The sequence below is a fragment of the Stomoxys calcitrans genome, chromosome 3 (assembly GCF_963082655.1).
Source record: "Stomoxys calcitrans chromosome 3, idStoCalc2.1, whole genome shotgun sequence".
Taxonomy (NCBI): Eukaryota; Metazoa; Arthropoda; class Insecta; order Diptera; family Muscidae; genus Stomoxys; species Stomoxys calcitrans.
Window position 1 is genome coordinate 62322614 of NC_081554.1, and position 27376 is coordinate 62349989.

The 27376-nt window shown below is 38.7% G+C and overlaps 1 protein-coding gene and 7 non-coding genes across 17 annotated transcripts in view; 7 read left to right on the forward strand and 1 right to left on the reverse strand.

The window, feature by feature from the left end:
* The window catches only part of LOC106088092 (CUGBP Elav-like family member 2), a 596808-nt gene that overhangs the window by 34654 nt on the left and 534778 nt on the right, over positions 1-27376 (reverse strand). The gene's annotated exons all lie outside the window — the stretch shown is intronic.
* Positions 15359-15432, forward strand: Trnan-guu (transfer RNA asparagine (anticodon GUU)). Its single transcript has one exon. It is a non-coding gene; the product is annotated as a tRNA-Asn (tRNA).
* Positions 20837-20910, forward strand: Trnan-guu (transfer RNA asparagine (anticodon GUU)). Its single transcript has one exon. It is a non-coding gene; the product is annotated as a tRNA-Asn (tRNA).
* Trnan-guu (transfer RNA asparagine (anticodon GUU)) lies at positions 21092-21165 on the forward strand. The gene has a single exon. It is a non-coding gene; the product is annotated as a tRNA-Asn (tRNA).
* Positions 24383-24456, forward strand: Trnan-guu (transfer RNA asparagine (anticodon GUU)). The gene has a single exon. It is a non-coding gene; the product is annotated as a tRNA-Asn (tRNA).
* Positions 24715-24788, forward strand: Trnan-guu (transfer RNA asparagine (anticodon GUU)). Its single transcript has one exon. It is a non-coding gene; the product is annotated as a tRNA-Asn (tRNA).
* Trnan-guu (transfer RNA asparagine (anticodon GUU)) lies at positions 25090-25163 on the forward strand. The gene has a single exon. It is a non-coding gene; the product is annotated as a tRNA-Asn (tRNA).
* Trnan-guu (transfer RNA asparagine (anticodon GUU)) lies at positions 25618-25691 on the forward strand. The gene has a single exon. It is a non-coding gene; the product is annotated as a tRNA-Asn (tRNA).

Genomic DNA, 27376 nt, shown 5'->3' on the forward strand with positions numbered 1-27376 from the left:
ATATCCAAATCTGGACCGATCTGAGCCCAATTGAAGAAGGATATCGAAGGGCCTAACACAAACCCCTATTCCAAATTTTAGCAAAATCGGATAATAAATGCGCCTTTTATGGGCCTAAGACCCTAAATCAGCGGATCGGTCTATATGGCAGCGTTATCAAAATCTGGACCGATCTGGGGCAAATTGAGGAAAGATGTTGAAGGGCCTTATGCAACGCACTATCCTTAATTTCAGCAAAATTGGATACTAAATGTGGCTTTTATGGGCCTAAGACCCTAAATCGGCGGATCGGTCTATATGGGAGCTATATCAGATTAGGAGAAGTAGTTGTGCAAAATTTCAGGTAAATTAAACAAGAACTCCCCCTTTTAGGAGCTCAAGAAGCGCAATCGGGAGATAGGTTTATATGTCAGCCTCAAGCGAAGAAAGGCCTCTGGGGGGGTGGGCTATGCTTACTGATTTTCTTAACGATAAACCTTAACCGGCGGATGGGTTTAGTGATTTATCGACCCAACAAATTGAAACAGATGGTGATATACAACCAGCTGTTTTTTATTTACCGATTGCTGCATAATATTAGGTGTGTTCGCGATGCTGCTGGAAAAGTTCCAGTAAAAACTTGCATGAATGTGACACTTCAATTCAGTTTCCTGTTCAAGATCATGCCTAAGGATTTGTTCTTATCAGATATCGAAATCATTCTATAGAGGAAACTTGTTGCGTCAAATTGGTCCACCTTCGTCTTCCTTGTGAACAGGCAGATTTAAGTCTTCTCTGGGTTAACATTGAGACCCCTAGGTCTAGCCCAGTCGACCCCTAGGTCTAGCATATGACTGGACTAGACCTAGGGGTAGCAATGTTAAGCCAGAGAAGACTGAAATCTGCCAGTTCACGGGGAAAACGAAAGTGGGTCAATTTGACTCACCATGTTTCATCAATAGAACGATTTCGATATCTGACAAGGTCAAATACTTAGGTGCGATCTTGGACAGGAAACTGAATTGGAAGTGCCACATTCAGGAGCGTACCGAAAAGGCTCACAGATGTTGGGCACTATGTAAACCGGCCATAAGCACGAAATGGGGCCAGAATTCGAGGATAGTCCACTGGATCAACAGGAGCGTAAATAGACAAAAACTTACATACGCCTCAGTAGTTTGGTGAACTGCTAGAGAGGAGAAGTGCAACATAAGGACCATACATTAAGTTCAGAGAATATGTTGTCTTGGAATAGGCGGAGCGATGAGGACCACGTCCGCTAGGGCACTGGAGACTATTCTAGATATCCGACCCATTGACATACGGATTAAGTGTGAGGCAGCCACTGCGGCTATGAGATTTAAGGTGATGGAAGAATGGATTGAGGATGGGAGTAGCTCATACCATCGCGGTATAATCGAGGCGACGATAGGAAACCTGGAAAGAAGGGAAGAGGTTTCCGATCGGATACCTAAGATGAACCTTGAAGTCGAGGGCGAGGCACTGCTGCCCTCGGCACAGTCTTGGATTGACGGAACCCTAGTATTGCCATCTGGAAGATCATGTTACATGGATGGATCAAAGCTTGAGGACAGAGTGGGCCTGGGAGTATACATTGAGAAGCAAGGGACTGAGATCTGTTTTAGACTGCCTGACCATAATACGGACCTGCAGGCGGAGATCCGGGCGATCACGGAATGCGTGAAGTGGTGTGGTGCTAACACGAAGACGTCTATTGTGAGCATCTTTACCGACAGTAAAATTGCCATAAGGGCAATAACAACCAGGACGGTAAGGTCACGAACAGTCTTGCAGTGTAAGAAGGAGATTAACGCCTTCCCTGAGGATGGCACGATCCGCATCGTTTGGGTGTCGGGCTATAGCGGTGTAACTGGGAATGAGAAAGCAGACGATTTGGTAGTGAAGGACAGAGAACTGCTGTTAATAAACTTGCTTAACCCGAAGCCTTTCGGGTCGACGCAGTTTGAGTTAAGGGAGTGGGCGACAAATGCGCATGCAACATTATGGAACAGCGGTGGGGAGATCCACATTGTTAAAAGACGAGGTTATTACTGAAAGAAAGAAAGAAGGAGGTCAGTATAACCATGTGGAACAGCGAAAAGGTCGGTAGGACGGCGAAAATTCTAGTATTTAGTATTTAGAGCGCACAACAAAACGAATACTGGCTTAGATGTATGTCCATAGTGGCGGCCACTCTCTTTTCAATCTAACTTAACTGAACCTAAATATTTCCTGGAGAGTAAGAAAGTTTCGCTTGAGGAAAATCCTCCAACAGAAATTTACAACCTCTTATATACAAAACGCTTCAAATGTTGTTCGCTCTCATGCTCTCATGCTCTCTCTCTCCCTCTCTCTCTCTCTCTCTCTCTCTCTCTTACTGGCAAATGAGCGACTTTCAGTAAACATTTGTGCACATTCTTGAGTACGCGAATACTTTTATAGCTGATTGCTGCGTAATATTGGCATATTACGGAAATCCTTGCTTCGATTTTCTTTTTTGAGGTTACTTTTTTAGTATATAGAGCGCACAACAAAACGAATACTGGCTTAGATGTATGTCCATAGTGTCCGCACCCTCCTTTCAATCTAACTTAACCGAACCTAAAAATTTCCTGGAGAGTAAGAAAGTTTCGCTTGAGGAAAATCCTCCAACAGAAATTTACAACCTCTTATATACAAAACGCTTCAAATGTTGCTCGCTCTCATGCTCTCTCTCTCTCTCTCTCTCTTACTGGCAAATGAGCGACTTTCAGTAAACATTTGTGCACATTCTTGAGTACGCGAATACTTTTATAGCTGATTGCTGCGTAATATTGCCATATCTTTTAAGTTACCTTAAAACAGTGATGGATACACTAACAGGCCAAACTATGTTTGTGCGAGTATCATCAAACATTTACTTAAAGAAGCGGCTTTGAAAAGAGGTAGCAGAACGAAGCCACACGAAGTTGTTTATGTTGTACTTGAATTTGCATTCGTTTTTCCTATATCCACGGGCATTTATGTGCGAATGTTTATACTGCCCATCTATGCCTTAAAGTGCACGAGAAACCCAAATTGGTTAACAGGAGGTTTATTCTCTCGATAAATTAATGCACCATTTAGTTATAACGAACTTTATTTTTCTACGAGAAACCGGCCCTTAATACAGCAACCATCAATACCATCAAGAAAAAACTGTGGGGTCTGAAGTAACTCTAGGGTGCCTGAAGTAACTCTGGGGTGCCTGAAGTAACTCCATATATTATAACGGTTCCTAGCAATGCTCTTTCCCTTCCCTATGATATTGTAAAGTGTAAAAAAAGTAAAAGTGTGCTAAGTTCGGTCGGGCCGAATCTTGTATACCCTCTACCATAGATCGCATTTTTCAAGTTCTTTCCCCTGCACCCCTTTATTGGCAAACAAAGGATAATGGATACGAATTGCTATGCTATTGGAGCTATATCATGCTATGAACCGATTCGGGCCATACATAGCTTGAATGCTGAAGACCATAGAAGATGCCATTGTGCAAAATTTCAACCAAATCGGATAGAAATTGCTCCCCATAAGGGCTCAAGAATTGGGAGCTGTTTATATGGGAGCTATATCAGGTTATGAACCGATTTAGATCGTATTTGGAACGAATTTTAAGGGTCATAAAAAAGTCACTGCCCTCTAGTGGCTCAAGAAGTGTAATCGGTAAATCGGTTCATATGGGAGCTATATCAGGTTATGGACCGATTCAGACAATATTTGACTCGTATGTTAGAGATCATTAAAACAGTATGTGTGTCAAAGCATCAGCCCAATCGGGCAATAATTACGCCCTCTCGAGACTCAAGAGGTAATATCGGGAGATCGGCTTACATGGGGGCTATACCAGGTTTTGGCTGAATACCAGGCTGAAAAATTTTTTTTCTGGTGGTCTCGCTAGGATACGAACCCAGGCGTTCAGCGTCATAGGCGGACATGCTAACCACTGCGCTACAGTGGCCTCCGCATAATATTACAAAATTTCAGCCAACTCGGATAATAATTGCGCCCTCAAGAGGCTCCAGAGGCTAAATCGGGAGATCGATTTATATGAGAAATATATCCAAATATGAACCGATGTGGCCCATATTACCATTCCAACTGACCTACATTAGCAAGAAGTGTTTGTGCAAAATATCAACAACCTAGCTTTAATCCTTCAAAAGTTAGCGTGCTTTCCACAGAGAGAGGGACGGACATAGCTAAATCGACTTAAAAAGTCATGGGGATGAAGAATATATGTAACTTATGGGGTCTTAGACCTATATTTCGATGTGTTACAACCGTAATGACGATGTTAGTCTAGCCCCATCTTATGGTGGAGGGTATAAAAAACTGCATTTCAAAGTGTGTGTGAAATTCGTTGCATTACTGCTTCAACAACCACTGCGTCTTCAAGGAAATTTTTCATCCTAAGATCGCATCAAACATTTTAAGTGCCCGCAGAAAACTTTTTTGGTCTATTTCAAAGGATTGCTTTTTTACACCATTCTTTTTTGGTATTTTCATGTTACCCACTACAGATTGTTCCTTTGCTCCAAGCTTGCCGTCACTTTGTACATAGGTGAAAGAAGGTTTGTTCTTGGAGCCTGTTTTTGAAATATTTAATGAAGGAAAATTTATATCACGGCATCAGCAAAAGAAAACTATGAAGGAAATTTTTGTTTTTTTTTTTTTTTTTTGAAAACTAGGAACAAAAAGAGTTATGTTTAAACACCAAAAAGAAATTTTTTAATTAAAAAATTGGCCATAAAAATTCGATATCGATAGCATGATTCAAAAGGAATAAGCCCGTTGCAATTAGCCACTAAGATTTTAGCTTGAGGAATATGAATGCAATTTTTGATTAAGGTTAACTATAGGGTGATTTTTTTAGCTATTATCTTTTTGCCAACACTGCTTTAAACAGCTCACGCACGTTTAGTGTTTTGTTTCGCTGTCAAACAGCTTCAGTTTGGTCTATAATTTAGCCATGAATCGTCTTACAAACGAACAACGCTTGCAAATAATTGAATTTTATTATCAAAATGTGTTCTCTGTCAAAAAAGTTCATCGCGTGCTTTTTGCATTTTACGCGAAGCTCATTTTTGTCTCAATGAGTGCGTAAATAAGCAGACTTGTCGACTTTGGAGTGAAGATCAGCCAGAAGCATTGCAAGAGCTACCAATGCATCCAGAAAAAATTACAGTTTAGTGCGGTTTATGGGCTGGTGGCATCATTGGACCGTACTTCTTCAAAGATGATGTGAATCGTAACATTAACGTGAATGGTGAACGCTATCGTAAGATGATATCCAACTTTTTTTTGCCCAAAATCCAAGAGCTTGACTTGCATGACATGCGGTTTCAACAAGAAAGTGCCACACAGCACGCGTAACTATGGACTTATTGAGAGGCGAGTTCGGTGAATATTTTATTTCACGTTCGGGACCGGTGAATAGTCCATAGTGGCATAAGCCGGATTAATATATGCTCCCTCTTTTCAACATAACCTAACCTAATCTATGGCAGCGCGCAAGGCGCTCAATGCCTAATGACATGCATAGAGTTTCTGAATAGACCCTAAGCACATGACATACGCTGTCTTGGGTTCCTGGAAACGAAAACTTTTTCGAAAACGAAAAAGTGGTGGCATATGCTATGCAAACAGAACCGCCAGAATGGAAGCGGGATCCAGGCGCTTTCTCTGAGTTCTCTAAAGCAGTGACGGGTAAATGCACACACACTATTACACACATTTGTGTACGCGAACAAGAACATAAGCCCATGGGCTTGGAAATATTACGCCCACTAGCACATTTGCCCAACACTGCTCTAAAGGGATTCATTGGCCCATATTTCTTTCAAACTGAAGCCTGTCGTAATGTTACCGCCAATGAGTAATGTTATAGAGCCAGAATTAAATACATTTTCGTGCCTGAATTGGTGGATGTTGATGTAGAGGACCTTCGGTTCCAACAAAATGGCGCTGCATGAAAATTATATACCATCAAGGACTTGTGGTGTGGTCGCCAAAGATGTAATTGATGTTCTGGAAGAGCATATTCGAACCTTTTTGCTAACCTATCACCCCAAATGCTGCAAAAGGCGTTGAAAAATTGACCTCTCGACTGGAATTTATTCCAGCCATTCACGGCGGCTCGAAATCATTTTTAAAACTGAATGACAAACCTTTGTCTTTATAAAAAACTAGTAAGGAAAGGCAAAAGTCTGGCAGAGCCGACTATATAATACCCTACACTATCGAGTCTGCGTACTAGAATACTTTTAATGCACGGAACCTATGTTGAAATATAGTCAGACTTTAATTTTGCATACCTACATTATATTGAATAGAAACTTGTAAGATTTTTTCGATAGGACTTAAATGGTCGCTACTACAGACTATAAGGGCCATATCGAAGATAGATATATCTACGACCAATTGTAATGAAATTTAGCACACGTGCTAGGATGTTAAATAAAACAGCTCACGCAAAATTTTATTAAGATCGAACCAAAATTGTGGCGACTACAAGGCCATATCGAATAAAAGATATATATGGTAGCTATATCCAAATCTGAACCGATTTTCATAAAATTTTGCACTTGTATTGGGATGACAAATAAAACATCTCATACTAAATTTTGTAAGGATCGGGCCAAAATTGTGGCTAATACAGCCTTAAAAGACCATATCGGATGAAAGATATATATGGGAGCTATATCTAAATCTGATCCGATTCTGATGAAATATTAGACACATATTGGGACGTCACAAAAAGTACTTAGTGTAAAATTTGGTAAAGATCGGACCAAAATTGTGGGTTCTCCAGCTTCAAAAGGCATATCGTATATAAGATATATATGGCAGCTATATCTATATCTGAACCAATTTTGATGAAATTTTTCACACATATTGGGATGTCAAAAAAATACTTCCTGTCAAATTTGGTAAAGATCGAACCAAAGTTGTGGCTTCTACAGCCTTAATAGGTCAAATCGGATGAAAGATATATATGGGAGCGATACCTAAATCCGACCCGATTTGGATGAAATTTTGCATACGTATTAACACGTCACACGAAACATCTCATGCTAAATTTTGTAAGGATCGGACTCAAATTGTGGATACTAAAGTCGTAAAAGGCCTCATCGGATGAAAGATATATATATGTGAGCTATATCTAAATCTGAACCGATTTTGATGAAATTATGCACACATATTGGGACGTCAATAAAAACTTTTAACGCCGGATTTGGTAAAGATTGTGGCTTCTACGGTCTTAAAAGGGCATATCGGATGCAATATATATGTGGGAGCTATATCTAAATCTGGACTAATCTGGACTAAAATCAGTAGCGTTCTTCCTTGGAGAAAAAAAGTGACTTGTGAAAAATTTTATGGAAATCGGACAACAAATGCGACCTGTACCTTGATTACAAGAATACATGGACAGCCAGACAGACATAGCTACGTCCAATCAGGAAGTTATTCTAAGCCGATCGGAATACTCATCGATGGGTCTAGCTCTTCTCCTTCTCAGTGTTGCGTACAAATGCACAAAGTTATAATACCCTGTACCGCAGTGATGGTGTAGGGTATAAAAACCAAATACTTCGGACCGCACAATGCAATATCGAGAGAATTCTTATTTCGACCGAATCGTTCGTATGAGGTATCGAACGAGATTTAAGACAAATGACAACAAACTCTACATCCTTTCTCCCCCTCCAATTTCTAATTTCCTTTCAACAAAGCAATGCACTGCATTCATAGGGGACATCCCCGGTGTGTTGGTTGAAAAAAAAAACTCGCGGCTTGTAAGGGCTCGAGAAGTTAAATCGGGAGATTAGTTTATATGGGAACTATATCATGTTTTCGACCGATTTGGACCAAACTTGGCACAGTTGTTGGAAATCACAACAAAGCATTATGTGCAAAATTTTAGCCAAATCGGATGAAAATTGGGGATTTCAGGGGCTCTAGACCGTACTTGGTACAGTAGATGGAAGTCATAACAGAAAACTTTGTGCAAAATTTCAGCCAAATTTGATGAAAAGTGAGGCTTCCAGAGGCTCAAGAAGTCTAATCGGGAGATCGGTTTATATGGGAGCTATATCTGATTCTTGACCGATTTGAAACGTACTTGGCACAGTTGTGGAAAGTTATTTCAGCCAAATTTCGGATTCCAGTGGCTCAAGAAGTCTAATCGGGAGATCGGTTTATATGGTAGCTATATCAGATTATACACAGATTTTGACCATACTTGACACAGTTGTTGGAAGTCATAACAGAACACTGTGTGCAAAATGTCAGCCAAATCGGATGAAAATTAAGGCTTTCAGGGGCTCAATAAGTCTAATCGAGAGATCGGTTTATATGGGAGATATATCAGGTTATAGATCGATATAGACCGTATTTAGCACAGTTGTTGAAAGTCACAACAGAACGCTTTCAACCGCTATTGTGATTTCAACAGACAGACCGACGGACGGACATGGCTAGTTCGACTCAGAATGTCGAGACGATGAAGATCGATATATCGAGGTCCTATGGTGGTGGGTATAAAAACACCCTTGACATATGAAGGCTTGTTTGGATATGAATGTACTCTCTTTACCTATTCTCTCTTCAAAATTTTGCCCATGAACAGTCCACTAAGGAACAAGGGTAAACTTTTCACATATCAATGAGTGCAGTCCGATTCAAGTTTTTTAGCTCTATGATAAGGGGCTTCCTTTTTATAGCCGTGTCCGAACGGCGTGCCGTAGTGCGACACCTCTTATGAGAGAAGTTTCACATGGCATAGTACCTCACAAATATTGCCAGCATTAGGAGGGGAAAACCACCGCTGAAAATATTTTACAGGATTCGAACCCAGGCGCCAGGATCCGAACAGAGGCAAGCTTCTCACATATCAATGAGTGCAGTCCGATTCAAGTTTTTAAGCTATATATTGGGTTGCCCAAAAAGTAATTGCGGATTTTTCATATAGTCGGCGTTGACAAATTTTTTCACAGCTTGTGACTCTGTAATTGCATTCTTTCTTCTGTCGGTTATCAGCTGTTACTTTTAGCTTGCTTTAGAAAAAAAGTGTAAAAAAGTATATTTGATTAAAGTTCATTCTAAGTTTTATTAAAAATGCATTTATTTTCTTTTAAAAAATCCGCAATTACTTTTTGGGCAACCCAATAATAAGGGGTCTCCTTTTCATAGCCGAGTCCGAATGGCGTGCCGCAGTGCGACACCTCTTTGGAGAGAAGTTTTACATCAGGTAGTACCTCACAAATGTTGCCAGCATTAGGAGCGGAAAACCACCACTGAAAATATTTTTCTGATGGTCTCCCCAAGATTAGAACCCAGGAGTTCAGCATTATAGGCGGACCTATATACGATAGGGGGGACTTGCACGTTTACTTCTGCAAACCGAAACTGGTGTCGAGTGAACTCGGTGACCGGTCACACGAACCAATTTTTTCTTGTTTTTTTGGCGTTGTCTCCACTTTCAAAAGGGTCATAGGGTAGGTTATAGTTTTGGGTATTATATCCCCTGGGCCTTATGACTGGTCACCGTGAACTCACCTTATTGTTGGGCTACCAATTCAACCTGAAATTAGACTTAACCATGAGTAAACATGAGTAAGTAATAAGCGAATGCCTTCTCTCCCCCTATGGGGCACAAAAACTATCCTTCTAAAGGAGCCGAGGCCTATCTGAAACCGTTACCGTTTTATTGGACCTAGCACACCGTTAAAAATCACACTGCTGTGATGGATTTGGATTGGATTGCTTGTGATGGATTCTACACATTGCTGTACGTCAAGAAGAACAGGGGCATCTTATTTCCAGCGATATACAAAGGTCTGGCCTTGCCGAACATAAATCCATACACAATCTCGCTTCCATGAAGACACATGTCTTTGCTTTTATTAAAAGCGTCCTTAACAGATATCTGGGGTTTTTTTTTAATTTCTTTTAAATGAAATAAAACAATATAGTCTAGAGACTCATTTAGCCGCATGACACAGAAATGTTCTTATTTATGTTATATATTAAGCATACCTACATTAATTTTCATTGAGTGAAAGTGAATTGAATTGAGAATCTCAAGCCTTGACTACAACAATAATGTCCTTTAATGTACGTCAGTGGAACGAATGAGCACGTGTGGGCTGGGGCTGGCATTGTCTTTCCTTTGAGATAGCCATCCAAGTGCATAGAGCTTTAGAGATGACAACAAAAGTGGTTTTCATCTTGGCTCAAACATCAAAGGCAAAAAGCACCCAAGAAAAACATCAACAAAGAAGCCCCACCACCTGCCACCCTGCCAACACATGTGATGACAAGTGATTATTTTGTTTGACATTTTCAAGGAGGCCGGAGGTTGAATTGTTTAAAGAAAAGTGTACATTAAACGGATGTGATTTTAATAGGAAGTGATATGGCAACTTAGGTGTATTAAGAGTGAGAGTATGTGAGAGAGAGATATAAAAAATATTACGAGATTAAAAGGTGAGTACATCCATATAAAATGTAGCATGTTATATTGGGTTGCCCAAAAAGTAATTGCGGATTTTTCATATAGTCGGCGTTGACAAATTATTTCACATCTTGTGACTCTGTAATTGCATTCTTTCTTCTGTCAGTTATCAGCTGTTACTTTTTGCTTGTTTTAGAAAAAAAGTGTAAAAAAAGTATATTTGATTAAAGTTCATTCTAAGGTTTATTAAAACTGCATTTACTTTCTTTTAAAAAATCCGCAATTACTTTTTGGGCAACCGGAATGTATAGTTTTAAGGCAGGGGCACAAAACTAAAATTTTGTTTACGCTAGCGTTGATGCTCAATTCAAATGTATTCTTATTCTCTTGGTCCAACTTGATCCAGTCCAAGGGTTATCTTTCCTATACACCTGCATTGAATGTATAAGGCAAAAACAACAGACCCTATATCGCTGTCCTTTTTTTACAATTTCAATGATTGTATAGCCGTGACACACACCCTTAGTCAGTTTGGCCATCAGTAGAAAATATTTTTGTACCGTCCAAAATTGTTTGGAGATTTATATTGGGGACATTCACTTGTAATTGGGGATTTCGGGGACAAGCAGCGATGCCCAAAATGAAAATGTGACTGTATGTGTGAAATACTTTCTTTAAGTACTTTTATACCCAGCACCGTAGGATGGGCGCATACTAATCTACTCATTCCGTTTGTAACACCTCGAAATATAGTTCTAGGCCCCTTAATGTATATATATTGGGTTGCCCAAAAAGTAATTGCGGATTTTTCATATAGTCGGCGTTGACAAATTTTTTCACAGCTTGTGACTCTGTAATAGCATTCTTTCTTCTGTCAGTTATCAGCTGTTACTTTTAGCTTGCTTTAGAAAAAAAGTGTAAAAAAAAGTATATTTGATTAAAGTTCATTCTAAGTTTTATTAAAAATGCATTTACTTTCTTTTAAAAAATCCGCAATTACTTTTTGGGCAACCCAATATATTATTGATCGTCTCGACATTCTAAGTCGATGTCCGTCCGTCCGTCTGACGAAATCACGATAGCGGTCGAACGCGTAAAGTTATGCGCTTGAAATTTCGCAAAGATACTTAATACTGATGTAGGTCGTTGGGGATTGCAATTGGGCCATATCGGTTCAGATTTGGATATAGCTCCCATATAAACCGATCCCCTGATTTGACCTCTTAGGCCCCTGGAAGACTCAACTTTTGTCAGGTTTGGCTGCAATTTTGCACATAGTGTTCTGTTATGATTTTCAACAACTCTGCCAAGTACGGTTCAAATCGCTCAAGAACCTGATATAGCTCCCATATAAACCAATCTCCCGATTTGACTTCTCGAGCCCCTGAAAGCCTCAATTTTTGTATTATTTGGCTGAAATTTTGCACATAGTGTTCTGTTGTGACTTCCAATAACTGTGCCAAGTACGATCCACATTGGTCTTTAACCTGATATCGCTCTCATATAAACCAATCTCCCGATTTGACTTCTTGAACCCCTGGAAACCCCAGTTTTTGTCCGACATGGCTGAAATTTTGCACATAGTGTTCTGTTGTGACTTTCAACAATTGTGCCAAATACGGTTCAAATCGCTCAAGAACCTGTTATAGCTCCCATATAAAACGATTTCCCTATCTCAATTTTTGTCCAATTTGGCTGAAATTTTGCACATAGTGTTCTGCTATGACTTTCAATAACTGGCTCCTATATAAACCGATCTCCTGATTTGAGTTCTTGAGCCCCTGGAACCGGCATTTTTTGTCCGATTTGGCAGAAATTGAGCATGTAGTGTTTTGTTATGACTTTTAACAACTCTGCTTAGTACGGTCCAAATTGGTCTATAACCAGATATGGCTCTCATATAAACCGATCTCCCGATTTGACTTCTTGAGTCCTTACAAGCCGCAATTTTTGTCCAATTTGGGTGACATTTTACATGCGGTGTTCTGTTACGACTTCCAATAACTGTGCCAAATACGGTCCAAATCAGTCTATAACTTGATAAAGCTCCCTGTTGTAATCACTCTACAGTCTATAAAAACTGAAATATTCAAAAAAAATTTGGCACAGATACGTCTTTTTGCTGCGCTCAGGTTAAGTTCTTGAATAGGTCAAATCGGACCATATGGATATAGATGCTATATAGACCGATCTGCCGATAAAGGGTCTAAAGCCCATAAAAGCTTTATTTATTACCCGATTTGGCATAGATTTAAAACACTGAGTTGTTGTAAGCCTCCCGACATCCGATCTTCATATGGTTCAGATCGGACTATATTTAGATATAGTTGCCATATAGGCCGATCTGGCGATTTAGGCTTTTAAGAACGTAAAAGCTGAATTTATGACCCGATTTGGCTTAAATTTGTAACACTGCGTTGTTGTAAGCCTCGGGACATCTGATCTTCTATGGTTCAGATCGGACTATATTTAGATATTGCTGCCATATAGGCCGATCGAGGGATTTAGGCTATTAAGCCCGTAAATTTTACTGAAATTTTAAACTGTGTTGTAAGTCTCCGGACATCCGATCCTGAACGCCTAAGTTCGAATCCTGGCGAGAACATCAAAAAATATTTTTCAGCGGTGATTATCTCCTCCCAATTCTGGCGACATTTGTGAGGTACTATGCCATGTAAAAACTTCTCCCCCACTGCGGCATGCCGCTCGGACTCAATGATAAGGAACCCCCTTATCATTGAGCTTAAACTTGAATCGCACAACACTCATTGATATCTGAGAAGTTTGCCCTGGAATGTTCATGGGCATTTGTCATATAGACCGATCTTCCGATTAGGATTCTGAAGTCTATTAAAGCTTCATTTAGTACGGAATTACGCTGAAATTCGCACCAGTGACATCCAACTCAAATATGGTTCAGATTGGACTATATTTAGATATAGCTGCCATATAGACCGATTCCTTAATACCACAAAAAGTAGATTTATTGCCTGATTTCGCTGAAAATGTAACTTTCATAAGTTCTCGGGACCTGAAAAAATATGATCCAGACCAGGATCATATATCGATGTGTATACCCTTGCGCATGTTCATTTGTTGTTGTCTCAAAAACGACTGAAAAAAGGAGAATAAGAATTCGGGTGACTTCCCATTAAGGCTACCGTAAAGGGCTGCTCATCGCTGTTTTAAGGCTGCAGTCTTCAAACATAAGGCAATGAAGAAGAAATTTCATTGATGTAAGTTTAATACCAATAAACAGTTGATGTCCAAAGAAAGACTGGGACCATTCCTTTATCATGTGGCTTATGTACTCACCTTAAATGCCTGTCCTATTTACTTTGTGTCCCTTAAGTGAGTGACTGAAGACACTCAAACATATGGTTTTTCATTACGAGATCAGCTGGTTTTGACATAAGAGCAAACGAAAACCTCTCATTTTCAGTGACGCAAAGTGGAACAGGCAGTAAATCTCCTAGTAATTGTTAACTCTCTCCCACATAGGTTTCCCAGGTCCTCAGAGCAGGAATCGGGACTAGATGGTTTCCCAAAAAATAAAACCAAAGTCAAAATTCGGTTTATATTAGCAAAAAACGAAGGAGCTCTTCCTTCACGGATCGAATTTCTCAAGTTCTTTAAGCAAATTGTTGTAGGCAAATCAGGCGATTACATGTGTATAGGTTATATATCCTGTTATAAACCGATATAGGACAAAGTTCCCGTGATTTATGGATTAATCTTCTAAAAATTTAGCACTTTCACTTCTTTGTCGGTTCCTGGATGTTGAAAGTCTTAGCAAAGCACCGTATCTAAAATTTCAATCAAATCGTATTATAATAGAATCGTCGTGGAGTTAAAGAAGTCAGATGGGATATCGGTTTGTATGGGAGCTATTTCAAATTTGGGCCGTTTAAAATCCAAACCCCTAAATTTAACACGCTTTCGACAAACTGACGGACGGATAGGCATCTCTAAATCCACTTAATATACCGTTACTATTAAGAATATACATATATAATTTACAGGTCTTAGACCGTTATTAATATGTTTAAATTTAAGACAGAATCATAAGCGTAGAAAGGTTTGCACTTGGCACCGCCCAGAAATGTAAGTCCTTTCTTGACCACTGTGCAACGGACATGCACATCTAATCTTCGATTTAATTGAGAACCGAACCAACTTTCTTACTTACTTCTTTCTTCAAATAGTCACTACTTTCTCCAAATGGTCGAAATTCTTTATGTCGTAGTCTTGCTAATAGTTGAACCACATAATTTCAATCACATTGAGTATAAACACAAACATGACTTTATTAATTTTTGCTTATTTTATTTGTTTTACTTGTGCTCCATTTTTGAAGTTGAATCTAAAAATATTCTTCTCCATTTTGACCTGAATAATAACTGTAGCCAAGTAGGTATCATCCAATAAGTAAATCGTACATACATACATACATACATATCAAAGCGAAAGATGATTAAGAAGACGTAAGCAAATTCCCCATACTGTGATTAAAGAGACTTAGAATACAAACATATGTTGGACCCTCGTTAGTTCAGCTGTAAACCGAGAATAAACTAAATGCGTTCACGCTCTTCAGCATAATTTTATATTGCTATCTTTTGATTACATGTGCTTTACATGTGCTGTAGTAATACCTAAATTAAGTCAGAACTTTCAGCATAAAAACACTCTGTACCCTCTTTACCAGCAACATCTCTATTGCGGTACACACGCACAAAGGCTATTGTGCGGTGTGTGTGAAACTTTACGTGTTTATTTTTAGCACAGCCATTGGCAGAACTAAAATTTTGTATTCTACTGAAAGTTTGTCTGTTGCTTTGTTTGGGTATTTATAGCGAGTTAGTCACCCACGGCACACATGCCTCCGTGGCGCAATTGGCTAGCGCGTTCGGCTGTTAACCGAAAGGTTGGTGGTTCGAGCCCACCCGGGGGCGCATTTTTTTTTTGTATTGAAATAATTGATTTTAATTTTTAAATATTTTTTATTAAAAACAATAAAGTGTAGATACATTATAGGAATTAGTTCCAGCACAGCACCATAGGCTGGGGTTATACAAGTTTAATCATTCCATTTGTAACACATCGAAAAATTGATATGAGACTCTGAAATGTATACACATTCTTGATAGTTGGAACATTATAAGTTCATCTATCCCTAATCTGTTTGACCGTTCATCTGCCGAAATACCGAAAGCGGTCTAACAAATAAATTAATCTACTTTTATGTAGGTCGATGGGGATTGCAGTTGGGCTAAAGACTAATTCGAGTTTGGATAACCTCCGATATACATACATAAGTGGTTATTCGAATTAACTTCTTGAGCGCCTTGATGACTCATTTTTTTTAATATTCGTATGTTAAGAACGTTTAAGACTCAATCCCACCAAGATATGTACATACATATGTTCCCATATAAATCCACCCCACAAGTCGACTTCTGAGGAATGGGGACTAACATTAGGCCTCAATTTTCATCCGATATGGCAGAAATTCGGTAAGTAAATTAAAAATATGCCCTCTAATGCCCACACCAAATTTCGCACAGATAGGTCTACAAATCGGTATTGCTCTTCTTGACCTCATTATTTAATCATTTAGGTTAAATTTGGTACCTGTAGTAGACTCATGCTCTCTTATTACCACTGACCACCGATTGGCGCCGCTTCTAGATGCCCAAGAAATCAAATATTTAGTAGGGTATATGTAATAATAGACCTATCTCGATCGTTAAGTCATACGATGGTAGGTGTTAGGTCACGTTATTTAACCTATATATAGTTCGTATAATATTTCTCAACCCCAATAATGGAAGATGTTATAGATGGACTCCGGCCCTAATCAAACAGGTTCGCATGCAAAGCATTGGGGCGAATTAGAAGCCATGCATGATGTGATGGGATGGCAGTTCTGAGACCTATACAAACACTAAGGCAACTACTATATGTAGTGGCCCAGCAGACTCCGTCCATTCGGCTAGAATTTCGACCTGCAGCAGTTTGGCGTACTAATATCCATGAAACGATTGTATGTGCAGTATTCAGAGTTGTAATTCTACCCTTTGGCACAGGTGTTGGAAATCTTAACAAAATTCAACGTGCAAAATTTTATCCACATCGAATAAGAATTGCGCTCTCTAGAAGCTCAAGAAATCTAATCAGGAGATTGGTATATATGGTAGCTACATATATCAGATTATGCACCAATTTTGACCATTCTGGCACAGGTGTTGGAAGTCATAGCAAAACGCAACGTGCAAAATTTCTGAAAAATCGGAGAAGAATTGCTCCCTCTAGAAGCTCGAGAATTTAAGACCCAAGATCAGTTTATATGACAGCTATATCAAAACATTGACCAATTTGGCCCATTTACAATCCCACACGCCAAAAGCCTTTAATACAAATATGGGAGCTATATCTCAAACTGAACCGATTTCGATAAAATTATGTACACATGTTAAAACATTAAGTAGAACGTCTTGTGCAAAATTTTGTCTAGATCGAACCAAAATTATGGCTACTACAACCCTAAAAGGACATATCGGATAAAAGATTTATATATGTAGGACCTAAATCTAAAACTGAACCGATTTTTATAAAATTATGTACACATGTTAAAACATTAAGTAGAACTTCTTGTGCATAATTTTGTCAAGATCGGACCAAAATTATGGCTACTACAACCTTAAAAGGACATTTCAGATAAAAGATATATATAGGAGCCATATCTAAAACTGAACCGAATTCGATAAAATTATGCACACATGTCGGAATATTAAATAGAACGTCTTGTGCAAAATTATGGCTACTATTAGGCTTACTAGAGGCTTCAAAATTCCATATCGAATGAAAGGTATACATGGGAGCTTTATTTAAATCTGAACGGATTATGCTCAAAATCAATAGCGTTCGTCCTTGGACCAAAAAAGTGACTTGTGCTAGATTTTACGATAATCGAACTACAAATGCGACCTGTACCTTGATCACAAGAATATTAAATATCGTATATCGAAAACACATGAAAAAAATGTTAAAGTCGAGAGGAGCAGATTAGGATTTTATTTTAGATACATAGTTTCTTCTAAGATACTTCTTCGAATTGTATGTAGTTTACGTTTTTGCAATACGATTTAAACAAAATCGTCCCGGCCTAATATGCATACTTTATGGGGTCCAAAAACGTAATCTACATACAATTGTAAGAAGTTTCTCCGAAAAAAACATGTATTGGGTTGCCCAAAAAGTAATTGCGGATTTTTCCATATAGTCGGCGTTGACAAATTTTGTCAACGGCTTGTGACTCTGTAATTGCATTCTTTCTTCTGTCAGTTATCAGCTGTTACTTTTAGCTTGCTTTAGAAAAAAAGTGTAAAAAAGTATATTTGATTAAAGTTCATTCTAAGTTTTATTAAAAGGCATTTACTTTCTTTTAAAAAATCCGCAATTACTTTTTGGGCAACCCAATATCTAAAATAAAATCCTAATCCGCGCCACTTGACTTAAAATTTTTTTATCCTGTTCTTTACTTTAGACGAACATTTCGATGTGTTATAAACGGAATGAGGAAATTAGTATAATTAGGAAATCGATTTATGTACAAAGAAACTGACATTTTTCTGAAACACAAAATTTCATTGAAATCTTTAATCTTTTAAAATACCGATCATTTTCGGCACAAAATCCGAGATAGTAAATACCCGATACTATCAATTTAGCAAACAACGAACAACTGTCTTCCAATATCGACCTTAGGATCTTAACAATTATGTGACCTTCAAAGTCAAAAAAGAATAGTTTTACCGTAATGGGATTTAAAGCAAAAATCGTCAAACGATCAAATTTTGGTCAAAAATCGTCAATATGACGTATAATGGTCACGTGTGGCAACCCTGATCATTAAAGAAATCATTGTACAATCGGATTAAATTTGCGCCCCCTATAGGCGCAAAGTTTTTTAGAGGACCCATTCAGTGTTCCAAATGATTAACTTTGCCGATAGTATCGATAGGAAATACATCAAACGATATTCTGACAACAAATAAAATAACGATAGTCCATCCATATATTGCTAGCTGTAACATAAGACCAAGGGCTAAGAAATAATGTGAGTGTGCCCACCACTGGTTTAATATTGAGAATTATTTTCATTACAATTGAGCTTCCGGTTTTTAACGACAAACTTTTTTTTGTTTATATTTCAATTGCAATAATCAATGAAATTGACCCACCCTAATACACATACACCATGTATGTACATAAATATGTGTAACTCAAACGATATTCAGACAACAAATAAAATAACGATAGTCCATCCATATATTGCTAGCTGTAACATAAGACCAAGGGCTAAGAAATAATGTGAGTGTGCCCACCACTGGTTTAATATTGAGAATTATTTTCATTACAATTGAGCTTCCGGTTTTTAACGACAAACTTTTTTTTGTTTATATTTCAATTGCAATAATCAATGAAATTGACCCACCCTAATACACATACACCATGTATGTACATAAATATGTGTAACTCAAACGATATTCAGACAACAAATAAAATAACGATAGTCCATCCATATATTGCTAGCTGTAACATAAGACCAAGGGCTAAGAAATAATGTGAGTGTGCCCACCACTGGTTTAATATTGAGAATTATTTTCATTACAATTGAGCTTCCGGTTTTTAACGACAAACTTTTTTTTGTTTATATTTCAATTGCAATAATCAATGAAATTGACCCACCCTAATACACATACACCATGTATGTACATAAATATGTGTAACTCAAACGATATTCAGACAACAAATAAAATAACGATAGTCCATCCATATATTGCTAGCTGTAACATAAGACCAAGGGCTAAGAAATAATGTGAGTGTGCCCACCACTGGTTTAATATTGAGAATTATTTTCATTACAATTGAGCTTCCGGTTTTTAACGACAAACTTTTTTTTGTTTATATTTCAATTGCAATAATCAATGAAATTGACCCACCCTAATACACATACACCATGTATGTACATAAATATGTGTAACTCAAACGATATTCAGACAACAAATAAAATAACGATAGTCCATCCATATATTGCTAGCTGTAACATAAGACCAAGGGCTAAGAAATAATGTGAGTGTGCCCACCACTGGTTTAATATTGAGAATTATTTTCATTACAATTGAGCTTCCGGTTTTTAACGACAAACTTTTTTTTGTTTATATTTCAATTGCAATAATCAATGAAATTGACCCACCCTAATACACATACACCATGTATGTACATAAATATGTGTAACTCAAACGATATTCAGACAACAAATAAAATAACGATAGTCCATCCATATATTGCTAGCTGTAACATAAGACCAAGGGCTAAGAAATAATGTGAGTGTGCCCACCACTGGTTTAATATTGAGAATTATTTTCATTACAATTGAGCTTCCGGTTTTTAACGACAAACTTTTTTTTGTTTATATTTCAATTGCAATAATCAATGAAATTGACCCACCCTAATACACATACACCATGTATGTACATAAATATGTGTAACTCAAACGATATTCAGACAACAAATAAAATAACGATAGTCCATCCATATATTGCTAGCTGTAACATAAGACCAAGGGCTAAGAAATAATGTGAGTGTGCCCACCACTGGTTTAATATTGAGAATTATTTTCATTACAATTGAGCTTCCGGTTTTTAACGACAAACTTTTTTTTGTTTATATTTCAATTGCAATAATCAATGAAATTGACCCACCCTAATACACATACACCATGTATGTACATAAATATGTGTAACTCAAACGATATTCAGACAACAAATAAAATAACGATAGTCCATCCATATATTGCTAGCTGTAACATAAGACCAAGGGCTAAGAAATAATGTGAGTGTGCCCACCACTGGTTTAATATTGAGAATTATTTTCATTACAATTGAGCTTCCGGTTTTTAACGACAAACTTTTTTTTGTTTATATTTCAATTGCAATAATCAATGAAATTGACCCACCCTAATACACATACACCATGTATGTACATAAATATGTGTAACTCATTCTATTTATTTTCCCTTCAACAAAATGCAATGAACTGAAACGATCGCTTAAGCTGTTTAGCGGTTTCTGCAATATCTTGCTTTTATTTTTAGCCACTTAGTTTATTCTTGTCTCTTGCTAACTTACATAAACTCTCTCAAGCATGAGTCATAAGAAACTAAAAGCAATGGATTAATACAATGCTTAAACATGGCTGTCTTAAGGGTTAATATGGATTTCGAAATGGAAACATATTTAGCCTCACGCATACAAATAAGCATATCTCATTTAGCACAATGCCCGCCCCAGTGCCTCCGTGGCGCAATTGGCTAGCGCGTTCGGCTGTTAACCGAAAGGTTGGTGGTTCGAGCCCACCCGGGGGCGGCGTATTTTTTTTATACTTTTTTCTTCAAAATATTTTTTAGAATCAAGTACGTGTGCTGCGTGTCTTACTTAAAACTTTGAGCACTTATGAAAATAATTCTCAATATTTAAGATATTAACAAATTTAATTTATTTTTGCTTTTAGTTTGATGTTTGAAATTTTTCGCACAGTGGGCACAAAGCCTCCGTGGCGCAATTGGCTAGCGCGTTCGGCTGTTAACCGAAAGGTTGGTGGTTCGAGCCCACCCGGGGGCGCACAAAAAAATTTTTAGACTTTTATATTTTGCCATTGTTTTGTTCCCACCACCAAGGATGGGGGTATGCTAATCGATTTATCTCCACCCATATGGGTGACCACCATGAATAACCTTTTACGGATGCTAACTGAGGAGGGATTTGAACCCGTCTGCTATGCAGAGGATGTTATAATACTTCTAAGGGGTCAGGATCCGAACCAGCTATACAGAAGCCCTAAAGTTCACTTTTCTACCCATATTCGCTGTTACATTGAGTTGCATGGAACCCTCAACATATGAGTATGGACTAGACCTTTGGCGGATGCTGGCTGGGGGGGAATTTGAATCCGTCTGCACTGGAGACTATTCTAGATATCCGAGCCATAGACATACAGATTATATGTGAGGCAGCTAGATGAAAGAATAGATAGAGGATAGATAGGTAGCAGGTTACATCATCGATGTATGCTCGATGCGACGATAGGAAACCTGGATGGAATGAATGAGTTCTCGGCTCGAATACCTGATACGACACAAGAGGTCGAGTGTGAGGCCATACTGTCAGCGGCACAGTCTTAGATTGACGGAAATCTGATATAGCCCTGAGGAAGTTCATGCTACACAGATGGATCAAAGCTAGAGAACAGAGTGGGTCTTGAGGTATACATTGAGAACCCAGAGACTAAGATCAGTTTTCGACTGCCTGACCATAATACAATCTTGCAGGCGGAGTTCCGGACGATCACAAAATAGGGGATGTTGTAACGCGAGGACGTCGAGAACATCTTTACGCAGTCCGATTTAAGAATGTGGACAATGACTGCGGAACAGGGAAATGGTGGCATTACGACGGAAATCCTATGTGGAGATCCGGATCGTGAGAAGACGAGGCTATTATTGGAAGGAAGTAAGAAAGGGATAAGTAAACCTATCGGTAGGAAGTTAGAAAGGGATAAGCAGGCGGAGTTCTGGGCGATCACTAAATACGTGGGGTGGTATGGTGTTAACGCGAGGATGTCGAGTGTGAACATCTTTACGCAGTCCGAGTTAAGGGTGTGAGCAACGACTGGGGAACAGGAAAACGGTGGTAGTACGACGAAAATCCTATATGGAGATCGGATCGTGAGAAGATGAGGCTATTATTAGAACGAAGAATGAAAGGAATAAGTAAAACTATCGCTTTCATAGGATGTTTAGCGCATATTGACGGACAGTAAGCTAGTCATCAGGGCAATAAAAACCAAGACTGTAAGGTCGCGAACAGTTTTGGAGTGTAGGAAGGAGATTAACGCCTTCTCTGTGGAGGACACGATCCGCATCGTTTGGATGGCGGACCACAGCGGTGTAAAGGAAACTGGCAGAGCAGAAGATTTGGCATTGAAGGCTAGACAACTGCCGTCCATAAACTTAGTTAACCCAAAGTCTTTCGGGTCGACGCAGTCCCAGTTAAGGGCATGGGTGATGAACGCACATAAAACGGTTTGGAACAGCGGAACGATCGCTAAGACGACGAAAATCCTATAAGGAGATCCGGAAACGTGAGAAGACGAAACTATTACTCAAAGGATGTTAGAAGATTGTCAGTACGAGCTCACTTAAGCAAAATCTACGATGCAAGTTTCACCATGTGAAGGGCATGTGGGGAGGATGGTGAAATGTTGGAGCATTTCATATGTCATTAACCGGCTTTCACGGCTGATAGACTCCGAAGGTGGTGAGTACGAGCTCACTTAAGCAAAATTTACGATGAAAGTTTCATCATGTGAAGGGCATGTAAGGAGGATGGTGAAATGTCAATACCCGGCTTTCGCGGCTAATAGACTCCGTAACATAGGTGGGATACCATACCAGACATAAACAAACCTAGGATGCAAGGTATTTCTGACCAAGATTTTTTATACCCACCACCATGGGATAGGGGGTATATTCATTTAGTCATTCGGTTTGCAACGCATCGAAATATTCATTTCACGACCCTACAAAGTTTATATATTTCTGATGGTCGTAAAATTCTAAGGCGCTTTAACGATGTCCGTGGGCCTGTCCGTCTGTTCGTCCGTGTGTCCGTCAATTATAGTTAAGATATTCCGTTAAAATTTCGCACAGACTCGTATTTCTTCTATACGAAGTTTAAGTTCTTGAATGGGCTAAACCGGACTATATTTGGATTATATAACTGTCGCATAGATCGATCTGGCGATTCAGGGTCTTTAGCCCGTAAAAGCCGCATTTGTTGTCCAATTTCGCTGAAATGTGAAACAGGATGTTGCGCTAGAGGTCCCAATATTCAAACCGAATAAGGCCTATAACGGACCATGTTTACATTTGGCTGCCATATAGACCGATATGTTGGTTTGAGGTCTTAAGCCCATATGAAATTAGAAACAGTGAGTTGTTTGAGCCTCCTGACGTCCGACATCAAATAGGTACATATCGGACCACATTTCGATATAGCTGCCATATTGACTGATCTGTTGATTTAGGGTCTTAAGCCCATAAAAGCCGCAATTATTATCCGATTTTGCTGAAATTTTAAATAGTGAGTTGATTAAAACCTCCCGATAGTTGACTCAAATATGGTATAGATCGGTCTATATTCAGATATAGCTGCCATAAAGAGCGATTTGCTGATTAAGGGTCTTGAGACCATTAATACCCGATTTCGGTGGAATTCGACATGGTGACTTTTAAAAAGCCTCCCGTCATCCGACCAGCATATATTTCAGATTAGACTCTATTTAGATATACATATATCTGCCATATAGACAGATCTTTAAAATTAGGGTCTTAATCCCATAGACAGGGGATTTGTTGCCCGATTTTGCTGAAACTGTGACTTGTATAAGAGTTCTGGAGACCTAAATCAAACATGATCCAGACCAGCCCCCATTTGCATATTATTATGGGTATGGTAGTGGAGTTGTTATAACCGAGTATGGTTAATTTATCCATGATGCTGGGTATCAGAAGTGCGGCTCGGTCGAACTTAAAGCGTTTTTACTAGATCATGGTTACTTTTTACTATTTGGAGAGCACATCAAACCGGTTACTGGCTTTGGTCTATGTTCATGGGGTGGATTAATATCTGTACCCTGTTTTCAACCTAACCTTACCTATTCCTTTATAGTGTGATTATTTTTAAAATTTTTTTTATATATATTTTTGTTTAAAACAATTTTTTAGACTTTCATCTTTTCTTCATTTACTTTAATCTTGTAGTGCACAGTGGGCATAGAGCCTCCGTGGCGCAATTGGCTAGCGCGTTCGGCTGTTAACCGAAAGGTTGGTGGTTCGAGCCCACCCGGGGGCGAATATGTTTTTAAACCCAACTGAGCTTGTAAATCTTAGATTCAAATGAGGCCGTTATACAAAAGGTTGTCATAAACTGTAATAAGGAGGGTATTTTGCCAACTCTCAATAACAATCAAAACGAAATATTAAAGTTCATTGCGAATTAAATAAAATCAAGTTTCTGAAGGGAGTTACATTGGCAGTTTATCAATTTTAAAACTTTCTTTCAACTTTCCACAAATTTAAAATGAAGCAAAACTCGCACAGTGGGCATAGAGCCTCCGTGGCGCAATTGGCTAGCGCGTTCGGCTGTTAACCGAAAGGTTGGTGGTTCGAGCCCACCCGGGGGCGAATATGTTTTTGAATAAAACTGAACTTGTAAATCTTAGATTCAAATGTGGTCCTTTTAAAAAAGGTTGTCATAAACTGCATTTGTATGACAGAGTATATAAAATCTATAAGGAGGGTATTTTGCCAACCCTCAATAACAATCAAAACGAAATATTAAAGTTTCTTGGGAATGAAGCAAAATTAATGAAGGTGTGTTGGCAAGTTTGAGTAAGGAGTTACTTTGGCAGTTTATCAATTTTAAAACTCTATTTCAACTTTCCACAAATTTAAACTGAAACAAAATTCGCACAGTGGGCATAGTGCCTCCGTGGCGCAATTGGCTAGCGCGTTCGGCTGTTAACCGAAAGGTTGGTGGTTCGAGCCCACCCGGGGGCGAATACGTTTTTAGAAGTAATCGAATTTAGTTTCTCAACTTCTTATATATGAACAAACTAAAAATTTCAAGCTCTAAATGTGACTGAAGGAATGATAAGGGAAAGAGTATTTTGTCACACTTCCTTGAGGATCAACTTTGGCTTAATATATAGTTTTTAAAGTTCTCTCAAACTATTGGGTTGCCCAAAAAGTAATTGGGGATTTTTATATAGTCGGTGTTGACAAATTTTTTCACAGCTTGTGACTCTGTAATTGCATTCTTTCTTCTGTCAGTTATCAGCTGTTACTTTTAGCTTGCTTTATAAAAAAAGTGTAAAAAATGTATATTTGATTAAAGTTCATTCTAAGTTTTATTAAAAATGCATTTACTTTCTTTTAAAAAATCCGCAATTACTTTTTGGGCAACCCAATAAAAACAATTTAATTGACATAAAATGTGCACAGTGGGCATATAGCCTCCGTGGCGCAATTGGCTAGCGCGTTCGGCTGTTAACCGAAAGGTTGGTGGTTCGAGCCCACCCGGGGGCGCATTTTTTTGCCAAAATTTTAATTTTCTTCACGTTTTGTGTATTTGTTTAACACTAGAAAGACTAAGATTTCTTATATACCTAGTTGGACCAAACTGGTCAAAATTACCGGGTTGATTTTTAGGTGGAAAATTTTAGGTTAGGTTAGGTTGAAAAGAGGTTGCGGATATTAATCCGCCCCATTCCACTATAGACATACCCCTAAGCTTGTTGTGCGCTCTAAATACCAAAAAAAAAAGTAACCACGAAAAAGAAAATATGCCGTGCTACTTACAAATCCTTAAAATAAATTAAGTTAGAGGGCATAATTTTATTCTACTACATGCCAAACTTCTGTCAATTCTAGGAACCGAATAAGGATGATCGAGAGACCGGTTTACATGGGAGCTATATCAGGTTATAGACCGATTTGGACCGTACTTGGCACAGTTTTTGGAAGTCGTAACAATACACTACATGCTCAATTTCACCCAAATCAGCCAAAATTTGCGGCTTGTAAGGGGTCCAGAAGTCAAATCGGGAGATCGATTTATATGGAAGCTATATTAGGTCATAGACCGATTTGGACCATACTTGACGCAGTTGTTGGAAGTCATAAGAGAACACCACATGCTCAACTTCAGCCAAATTGGACAAAAATTGCGGCTTGTAAGGGCTCAAGAACGTATTTCTGAACACAAAAACCGCCCTCGACTGTCGCAGATCTCTCAACGAGATGGCTGAACAGTTCAAAATTCCCCTGTTCTGTGTGGCGAGCCACAGAGATATCCCTGGGAATTCTAAAGCAGGCAGACGAGCTTGCGAGATTAGGAACTACTTTACCAACGACTTTTGCAGAAGCTGTGAGACATCGAAGAAGAAGAGACTATAGAACACCTTTTGTGTGTGTGTCCCGCACTAGCAGTTAGAGGGAGTTCCACTTTAGGTTCTCATTTCTTTGAGAACCTGTCTGATTTAGCGGATCCGAACATTCGCAGTTATTGGGTTTTTTAAAGCGATCTGGATGGTTCAACGGAAGGAACTAGAAGGCATCTAAATTCCACTGTTCCTGATGTAACGCAATGAGCGAAAACGTCTAAGTAAATCTGATGGCAGACTGGCACTTGAACCTAACCTAACCGGTTTATATAGGAGCTATATCAGGTTATAGACCGATCTGAACCGTATTTGGAACAGCTGTTGAAATACATAACAAAACACTACATGTTCAATGGCAGCCAAATAGTATGGAAATTGAGGCTCCTAGGTGCTCAAGGTGAAATAGGGAGATCGTTTTATATGGGAGCTGTATCTTAATCTGAACCGATATCGCCTATTTGCAAGCCCCAACGACCTACATCAATATTAATTATTTGTGCCAAATTTGAAGCGACTAGCTTTACGCGTTCGACCGCTACGGCGATTTCGACAGACGGGCGGACATGGCTAGATCGATTCAGAACGTCGCGACGATCAGGAATATACATATATACTTTATGGGATCTTAGATGAGGTATTACAAACGGAATGACTAGAATAGTATATAAAAATTGGGGCCAAGTACTTAGAGCACCTCCACTACCCCAAAACTCCCCAAATAGGTATATTGTACGATTATATCAATATGGAACTCAAATGAAAGATATTTGGGATTAGATTACAAATATGACATTTAAAATTGTACAAATTATTGGGTTGCCCAAAAAG